The sequence below is a fragment of the Pollicipes pollicipes genome, unplaced genomic scaffold (genome assembly GCF_011947565.3).
Source record: "Pollicipes pollicipes isolate AB1234 unplaced genomic scaffold, Ppol_2.1 Scaffold_7261;HRSCAF=8764_pilon_pilon_pilon, whole genome shotgun sequence".
Lineage (NCBI taxonomy): Eukaryota > Metazoa > Arthropoda > Thecostraca > Pollicipedomorpha > Pollicipedidae > Pollicipes > Pollicipes pollicipes.
Genome location: NW_023597054.1, coordinates 23,338,737 through 23,348,833, shown reverse-complemented (window position 1 = coordinate 23,348,833; position 10,097 = coordinate 23,338,737). Strand labels below are relative to the sequence as shown.

Here is a 10,097-nt window from a genome sequence, read left to right as displayed (position 1 = left end):
TAGGAGGCGCGCTCCGACCGAGCGGCACGCGCTGCTGCGCCTCTGGCGGCGGCCGCGCATCGCCACCGCGCGCCGGCCGCCCTGGCCCGGCGCCCGGTCCGACAACGCCTCTGACCTCCGGCGCGCGGCGGCGGGACTAGCTCCTGAGCGCCTGCAGCCGCTCCTGCATGGCCTCCAGCTGCTCCTCGCCGTCCGACTCCTGGGCGGCGGCGGCCGGCTCGGCGGCCGGCAGCGAGTCGGCCACGGCGTCCGGCGCGCGGCCGATCTCGCCCTTGGTGATCTCCCACAGCACCTGAGGGATCGGCGCTGGTTAGGCACCCAGCTGGGAAGGGAAGGGGATGGGGCGCGTATTGTCGCTTCACGACATACCTGTGCTTCATTGTCCACATAAATCGAGTCGATTCTACCAACATAGTGACGAGCTAAACCATGAGCCGAGACAGAGACTTTCCAAAATGACTTGAGCCCAAAATGTTGATTCAGGGAGTCAGGCATGACTAATTCCGGCTCGGTCCCGAATCACACAAAATAACGTCTGGATCACCACCCCAATGTGTATTTCGAAACAAAAGGCGCACGTCCAACGCAAAAATACACCCCGCTGCCAATTCAATACTATGTCCAGTCCAAGTAAATTCAGTGCCATTCATAATATCAATATTCACACAGCTGGCCATTCAATACTGTCCCTACCCTGTATGCTGAGCCGTGAAAGTTTAAGATATCCGGCAGTATCTACGCTACACTGCTCCATTTAACGATGCATTTTTCGGCCCGGTTCATGAGTGTCATGGATCAATATTCTCTGAAGCATGCAGCGCCTGTCTATGAATACATACAACTAAGTGAAACTTCGTCTAGTTCTCGTTCTCAGTGCCGTGATCATGCATGCAATGACCACCATAAACTTTCGTTCGCATACTTTAGTTAAAAAGACCAACTATGGATATCCAATGAAAATTCAACTAATTACAAGTAATGAAGTGAATTTGTATTGTCATCCGCCATTATCACTCATTAAAGCTGTCCTTCATTTAATTTTCAGTAACACTTATGATTCGATGCCCGTCCAAATCGGATAAGCATTAACTACTGACCCAGTTCACAATAACATCATATCTGATTCCGACACACATCAAAAGCTAGCGATTCAGCTTAATTCACGGCACGCTGGAATGACCACTGAGTTGATTTCAAATCTAACCCAATTTCATCCTAAGTCCGTTTCACATAGGAGTCCACAGGCGGGTAGGAACAAAAGACACACGATGTCCAATGCGCCCAGTACCCGCAAAGACAGTACGTGACAGGATAGTTAGAACAGGTGCGCAGGCGACTCCCTCCGCACAACATGGGACCGTGGACACATAAACCTACCTACTCCCCAAGACATTTAGTTTAAAGTCGTGAAAACCTTAATTATGCTCGTTCAATTTGTTTAGCTAACTCTATGGTTGGGCGGCTGCGGCAACAGACCGCGGCCAGCAGCAGCCAGGCCGGCGCTCGGGCGACCGATGCCTACCTTGTCGACCTCCTCCTGGGCGGCCTCCTCCAGGTCGTCCTGGTCCTCCAGGCCCTCGAACGTGTCCCTCCATCATCTCCTCCAGGATACCCGCTTTCATCATCTCCTTGGACATCTTCCTGCATGGTTTTGGCCACCTCGGGCATCTTGACGAGCTGCTGCATGGCCTGCATGACCTCAGTGCTCTGCGACATAGCGCCCGCCACGCGGATCTGGGGCTGCAAGAGGGCCGACACGCATCAGGCCACGTCCGATACGCGGGCCCAGGGCAGCGAGTCCGCGTAGGTCACGCTCGCCACGCGGCCCCAGGGCAGCGGGCCCACATTAGGTAGAGCGCCAGGCACGCGGTCCAGGGCGGCGGGCCCGCATCAGGTCACGTCAGACACGCAGCCCCCAGGGCGGCGGGCCCACATCAGGTCATATCAGACACGCGGCCCAGGGCAGCGGGCCCGCAGTCGCACGACGCAGACGCCTGCTGTGCAGTCACAACACCGCGCTAACCACAGCGCATCACAAACATGACGAGCAGCTGCCCACATGTGTAACAGATTTTCAACTCGCGGGTTGGAACATCCAAGACAGAAACTGAATGGTTATGCTCCGTGCACCGTATTGTTTTGTGTATTCGTCCGCACCACTGCATGCATTTTTCGAGGGCCACGATGCACATCCGATATGACGACGAGCGGCAGGTCATCTTCACGCCCGCATCACCAAAACAAGAGTCCGATTAGCGGCAACCAAGGCAGCACAGCCGGAGTATGTACCAAATAAACATGACGAGGCTCGCACAGCGCGGGATGGGGCTGGGAACCCAGAAATGGTTATTCAATAGAATGGTACTTTTCCAAAGCTGCTCTGAAGTGGACAGTGCGGATGACATGAGTAATAACTGCCAGCGTCGCTGACACCCATTCTTCGCTCACTTTCCTTGAAGTTAGGATAAAAAAACCGAGATCAATGAATTTTCAGTAATGACGGTATCCATAGGCGAGGCACGACTGACGGCAGGCTACTGGGGGAGGGGGGGGGGGACTGCAAAAGACAGGAGGTTGGTAACATCTGCTCGGCTGCCACTACCCCACGTTTGCGAAAGACGTCGCACCCTACCACATGTCTTAACGGTAACCGCACGCTGGTCCACGCCAGTGAAGACCAATGGGCCAATAACAGGAGGAACACAATATGTTAGACACAAACCCCCACAAGAGCCAACCAGACCGCCATCAACAACGCCGGTCAACTGAGACTGTGCAAGCAAGCATATACACACAACGTAAAGGTTGCCCAAACGTGTTGCCATGACCTCGGCAACGCAGACGTGCCGTCAGTGGCTGTTGTGCGCGGCGAACGGTACACAGACACTCACCCAGCTGTTGCTTCATTTGAAGTTGAACGGAATTAATCTGTGCCCTTCGTCGTGTAAATACGGCCAATGGCCTTTCTGGAGTGTATCACTCCTTTGCCAGCACTGTGCAGACCGCTTTGTCGCCCTTCTTTGCTGCTTCCTTCAGTGAACGTTTCACCTTTTCTTCTTCTCTTTGGATACCTGCCAAATAAGAAACATCATGAGTCACCCCTTGAGGTCGGATAACTAGATGACTACCAGCAATAAGTGATCACAAATTAGTGTCATCATACAGTTTCAGTGTCGAGTGAACACATGCATCACTATCAATGAGCACATAGCAATAGCTCATTAAAACAGACCCTCCCATCACTTGCTCATCCTCGATGGCAGCACAAAGCAAGTAAATGGCAAGTTGTCACTTGGCCTGAATTTTGCCTACGGCGGGCAGCGTGAGGCATTTCGCAGTGCAGAGCGTTTTGCTCCGGTGAAGGATTCCACGCATCACCACATCCGTTTGTTGCCTGCTGAACTGTTAATTAAGCAGCGTGAAATGGTGAGCTGTTACGCAAATAAAAAAATCCCCCTGAAAACCCCTGCTTTAAAGGGAAACAGAAACTGCATTCATTAGGCATTCATTCTCCGCGATTACGGGAAAGGGTTACATTATGGCGTCTCAGCACAACTAAAGCATGAATCAACGTCCAGAGCCGACATTTTGAAGAAAATTGTTTTGAGTAAGAGCTTTACTAAATCCGTACATGAGAAGCACATCAAAAGACAACTTGAAACACGCGACGAAGAGACCGTAGGACGTGGCGAGCTCGTCATCATCATGGCTCATGCCTATTAGTGTCACCCAGTTTCAGTGCCGCTGCGACTGTGATCCATGCTGAAGGATGGGCATGCCAACAAAACACGAGTGCCTGACACGTCCCGCCACACTTATTACGGGCGGGTCTAATGGCTGTTCGCGCGAGCGTTTTTTACGATCGTCTGACCCGTGTACACGTGTACGTGCACACAGCCCGGGGCGATAAGCCGCGTAAATGCCTGGTGCATACTTCTGTAAGGTGTGTCACACATTTCTTCAGCTAGCACCGCAGCACGCAGGGTATTATCCACCGTCTGGTGGCGTTGGGTGTTCTTTTCAGAGAAGGGGAGCGCCTGCCATTTTGGGTGTGTTTGCATGTCTGGCACGCAACTCCTTTATTGGCGATGCGGTCATTAGAGGCGATTTATCGATTGCAGAGGAATCTAATTGACCAATCAGCTTAACTGTGAGGGCACTCAAGACACCATGTCTTGCATGTCTGAATATCTACGCTGATTGAGGCGGACAACTGGCCGTTGGGTACGGCTTTAATTGGGACGAGAAAGACGCTCTGGATCCCATTTGAGCACACTCGGGCATGTATGACACGTCACATTTTTCGCCACCACGTCAGCTGCTTTTCGCGCTCGTCCGACTTGTGTAAAAGAACTGTCCATGTGAACAGACCATTAACGTCAACGTTTGTCAACGTCATTAACGTCTCTGTGGCTTCAGTGGCCTGGCCCGGCTCGGCCGCCGGTCACCATACGCCAGCCACGCTGCGGAGGGGCTAATGTCTTCGCAACCACTATTCGCGACGTCATGACATTTTCAGCAAGCTAAGGACTAGCAGAATTATTCAAAAAGTTGCGTTGTAATGTGCAAAATGCATTTACATGATCGCTATCATGTCAGCGACATGTTCTGGTAATGTCACATCACCAATATTTGATTCTTCATTTGATTAGCATGGGAAACATATAACTTCTCGCTCTCAAAACACGCTGAGGGCTGCCGACAAAACACAGGTTCCAATTTCTGCGACTAAGCGGCGCAGCGACGGGGATAATACTGACGAATGAAAAAGCAGATCATCGTGCTGGCGAAACTATAGCTCAACCTGTACACGTCACCATGCGCAAGCACACATAAACCATCCATCTGCTTGTTTTCGGGCGTTTTATGAACTGATGTCAGATCTGGGAAATTATAGCAAGTCAAGACGAGAATCAAGATATACTCTGTTGGCGAACCAACCGTCCACAAATCAATAAGTCATCCCCACACCCTCAGATCAATATATGCGCCGGCGATAGGCCAGAGAGCTGTCGGTGCCACCTTTCCGACACCGACCTCAAATACAGCCCCTGTGGCATAAGCCGAGGCACACGTGGCGTCAAAGTAGCCACAGCCCCGTAGATACATAGTCCATGTGGCCAATATGCACCAAACTTCTAGCGATTTTAGCATCATTGTCCTGCTACGACACCAAAACGTTAAGCACGCTAAATCAACTCACATTGTCAGCGTCAGCCAAAATCACCACGCGTTCGCGGGCCGAATGCCGCCCAACATTCCAGTCATATACAGTGCAGAACGGTACATCTCACATATCAAGTGCGCGGACGCCAAACACCAGTGCACCTCCCGACCGCCAAACTCAAGGAACTATGACAACCCAGGGCTTTGCCATCCTTACCAAGCAGCCTCAGTTGGAGGGCTCCACTAACATATATTGGCACATAATTTGCAATCTATTGGTAATAATGATCAGGTCTGTTATTGTCTCGCTCATCCCACATGGTAAAAGGTGTTTGTGGGTTCATATCGTACCGTTATGTCTTATAGCAGAGCAGTTACTGTCCTCTGCTGAATACAGAGTAAGAAACATGCATGCAAACATGAAAGGCTTGACTCTTTACTCTGATTTGGCAGTATGCTGTTGACTGACAGATAGAAACATACATAGCGTAAGACTTCATCTGCACAATCATATTCATAACTTTAAGAACAGTGGAAGAAATGCTGGTGCATAGGCTTAGATTGTCATCTGTTTTTCAAAGCATAGCTGAGGTTAACTGTGGGTGAAATGGCTGCACAGGGAGACAACAAGAAAGACAAACAGCCTCACCTCTGATTTGTCTGTCAAGTTGATAGCCTTCCTTCCTGAGTCGTTTTGCCCATTCATTCACCTGCAAAGAATTCACCATAAAATATTAGCATTATGAGAGCAGCTTACAACTGGTTGCAAAAAACATAAGCTGAAGGCAACCACCAAGGATGTAGGAATGAGGGAGGTGGGCAGTGATGTATCTGTAAAGCCTAGAATTTGCATTTTCTACACTGTACATAAATTCAGCATTGGGGTCATGGCATTGCATCTAAACAAATACATCTAAAAAGACAACCGCCAACTTGTCATGGGACGCAGCACCCCTTGCAGTCACCCTACCTTATAGCTGAATTCTCTAATGTTTTTCTCTGATTTAGCACAGTGAATAATTCTAAAAATGTTGTCTTCATGTTAGGAGTCCCCTGAGGGATTTGTGCACTTGCATTTTGATGTAGCTACCAAAAAGAGATGTCAGTGACTTTACAACTCATGTCTGCAAAAAGATTAAGGCCATGATATGCCATGAAGACTGTAAATGGCTTATGATTGGTCACAGACAACAGCACAGGTGACAGAGACCAGGAACAGCCAAGGACACCAAGAGTCAGCAGTCCCTGTATGGTCTGCAACATACAGTCATGTAGTTACTAACTACATGACCACAAGCACCAACACAAAAGCATAACAACCACATACATAACCTAACCATGACCTATGGACAGGCTCGGCAGAGATGGCAGGAGTGGATATGATACAGTCTAAGACATGTAAGACATCTTATTTTTATGTGCCTCAATACCCAAGGGAATGGGGAATTCAAATGCAAACAATTTTACAGAAGCAGAAAAATGTAATCACACAGTGACAATGAATGGCAAATTATGTTTTGTGGCAGCTTAGCCAAGTTTGTTAACATAGTCAACCTGGATAGTATGAGCTTCATGACAATTATTATAAGTACATCAATGCTCAGCAAAATCCCAGACATCGAGCAGTCAACACAGTGTGCAGTTTTGTTTCATGTGTTCAATATACACCAAAAGTCCCAATGAAATGGAGATTGTTATGGTTCATGTATAAAAAGTTACTGCATAGGATGCACAACACACAGTTGGCAAGTCACTGTGTTTTGAGAAACCTGCTTGATAAGCAAGCAAATACTGCCTGCAAAGCTTCCAGGGCCCAAATCGACCTGGCAGTCAAACTCTGGGATAGCCTTCAGGAAAGGCTAAAACTGACAATCAGGCTCCAAACCAGGCTGAAAATACATGTCACCCCAAATATTACAGCAGGTGTTCTCTGTGCCCTCAGAGCTAAGCTTCAATGCATGTGATGTTGCTTGAGTAAATTTTTATAATAAAAAATATCTAGAATACTTCCTAGGCACTGTTTTTACAAATTCAGCACAAGCTGACCCAGCCAGATATGAGCAGATGCTTGCTTCAGGGCCCACACACTGACTCAATATAAGCATCCTGTGCAGTACATAGACTTTTGTAGACTTGGCTCTAGCCAGGTGCCTAGTGCCTTCAGACTGATCTGAAAAACATCTACTGTCCCATATGACTGCAGGATGCCTATGTCACAACAGAGCATCACACCTTGTGCTTGTATGTGCTGAACACTGGCCACACCAAATTTCACAGACTTCCACAGAACTTTTTGGGTTTAAATCATTTTCAGAGTATTGTGGCCTGCAATTACCTTTAAAATATCACAATTCCTTAAAAATTGGCCACCCATGCAGTGAAATTGGTGTTAACCATGCACCAAACTCTGGGCAACGAGATGTAAGATGCGTGTGTGCTGAAGAAGTTCTCAGATTTTGCTATGTTGGGATGTGTGACATGTTCTCATGTGCATTTTTTGCAGTCTGGCCTACAGGACATTCTGAAAAATAAAAATCCATCAACTGTGCTCAAACCTACCAAGCAACAGCAGTGCACTGAACCTAACACTTGTGTGTACAGAGCTCACACCAGGCCAAATTAAGCGGAATTGCCCTACTATTTTGTGTATACATATTTCCTCACAGTGAGTTGCCTAAAATTACCATTGCAACATAATAAATCCTTTAGAACACTAGCTCTTGTGACACACAAATGGAAATTGATAGCAACCATGGGCTACACTTGGGTGCTCAGACATCTGGCATACATGCCCTGAAAACATTGCTGCGGCAAGTCATGCAAGACATGCAAGACAAATTTCAAGCATACCACAAACAGCGTCCATTTCCATGGTGCCTTCAGCCCAGCACTACAAAATACACAAACAGAGGTCTTAGAATATAACCAAAATAACAATGTAGCCTAGCTAACGAAGTAGGCATTAACAATTCAAGTTTCGCAAGTGATGCACTCAGCTAATCCTTTACCTGTTCCTTCGGGTCAGGCTCCTTTGATCTCCCAAACAACCCCATGATTGAGTCTCTGAACCCTATTTTGATTCCAATGTTACCGAAGACTCAGCCCGACCGCCGATATCTAATCGTGTATCCCGGGATCAAACAAGGCGGCGCCAACTTCCCGTATCGCACTGTTTGTTGTACCGTACTTCCCGTATCACCCAAAACTGTGGGCGGCGGATCAGACATACGCCGCATTCAAGGCCGAAGGAAATGAAGGTGTAGTGAAATTAGTCATACCAAGCTCATAAGATATTCCCTTGCCCTTTCTTTTGATGTGGTAGCCTTACATCACAGCCATACTTATGCACGCAGCATCGTGATTTCTTTAATTCGAGCTATTGTTATCTGAGTATTATCTGATTGGCACCCACTGCAATCAGTGACGTAATTTCACGAAATGAGTGGGATATGGGAGCTGAACAGTGAAAAATAACCGAGTACACATATAATACAAACATAACAAATATGCCAACAAACAAGTTTCTTCCCAGATTTGGCCCGTATTCTTTCCAAAGTTGAGCGACTGGAGTTCAAGTTGGAAAAGGGAGCGGGCTGCAGCCACCTCTTCCTCCAAGTAAATAAAATAACCCATCGCTGCGACGAAGGGGCCAAACCGCTGAGCCGACGGACCCCTTCAATTCAACAAAGCAACTTAGTCGTAAATTCAGCGACTGACCACCATTGTATCTCAGTGAGCTACAGCGCCTGCCTCAATTCAGCTGTGACATGGTGGTTAGGTTATATAAAGGTTTGAGCTGCTCCGGTGCTCTCTATTCCTCCCTGACTGGAATGCCCTGCCACCGGGGTCAGTGTTCACCCAAGATCAGCAGGATGTCCCAAGATGAGCATTCTGACACGTTAAGCTTCTGCCACCTAAAGCTTTACTGTTTAGCTGGGATTTTACCATCGGATGGCCTGTCAGCTCGGCTTGACACAGCAATGCTCTGCTTAGCGTAGGTTAAGACCTCGAAATCCGTCCAATTCAGTCACATTCAATACGCTCTTTCTTAGAATTTTATCTCAATGGCTTGCACTGTTTTGCGACCCATACTACCTTTTGTGAACCATAGCCTACCCTTTGTACCCTACAACGTCCACCCAATACGTTAATTTCAGTTAAGCGGATGATCTTATCTGCGGTTATTTCTCCGGACAAGACCAATCGGAGGGTTTTTCATGTCGTGCAAGGCTACGAAACATCTGTCCCGACCTCGGTTGACTCTGATCACCAGCCAGAAAGCCACTAGGAGAGCAATTCTTTTTTTTCTGGGACTGTTACCCAGCGTACCCGGATCCAAATCAGCTAACCTTTCCCCTACGGCGCGCAGTCGGTCCTTGCGGTATGTAGGGAAGTCCTTTGTCGGGGTGCTCCGAGCAAAGAATTGCAGGCCTCGCATACGTTTAGATCTAGCATCTTCACTGCTGCATTATGCGCGCATTTATCTCAAAACACCTGATAATGGTCGAGCCGAGAGCGAAAAACAAAATTCCTAGTATAATAGCCTGATAACGTTTACCAGCCGTCGGAGCATACAAGCTTTGATCAAACAAGTTAATTTATGTCGAGAACGTCTTTCAACTGTCAGTTGTCGCATGACGATATGGACTTGTAAGTTATCTTGACAGCTACCTTATGCTGAACTTCTGGCCACTACGGGAATGAATCAGACCGGTTAAAGAGCGGACAGTGTTGAATTTGAAATCAGGCCGGGGGGAGCTTAACACTGACAGCAGTGCGTAGCACTGCCCCGTCACGATAACTTTTGCCGCAGGTGAATTTTCCTTTGCGTTTTCTAACGTCACGCGTGAATGAGAAAGACCCTTCATTTTCGTTTAATACAAAAGAATTCAACACACACGGATTGAATATCATTCGCTCGGGTGGGAAGG

At 48.1% G+C, this 10,097-nt stretch overlaps 1 pseudogene; it reads right to left on the bottom strand.

The window, feature by feature from the left end:
• Positions 1-136: 136 nt before the first annotated feature.
• Positions 137-8,354, bottom strand: LOC119112311 (charged multivesicular body protein 3-like; annotated as a pseudogene).
• Between the last annotated feature and the right edge of the window lie 1,743 nt (positions 8,355-10,097).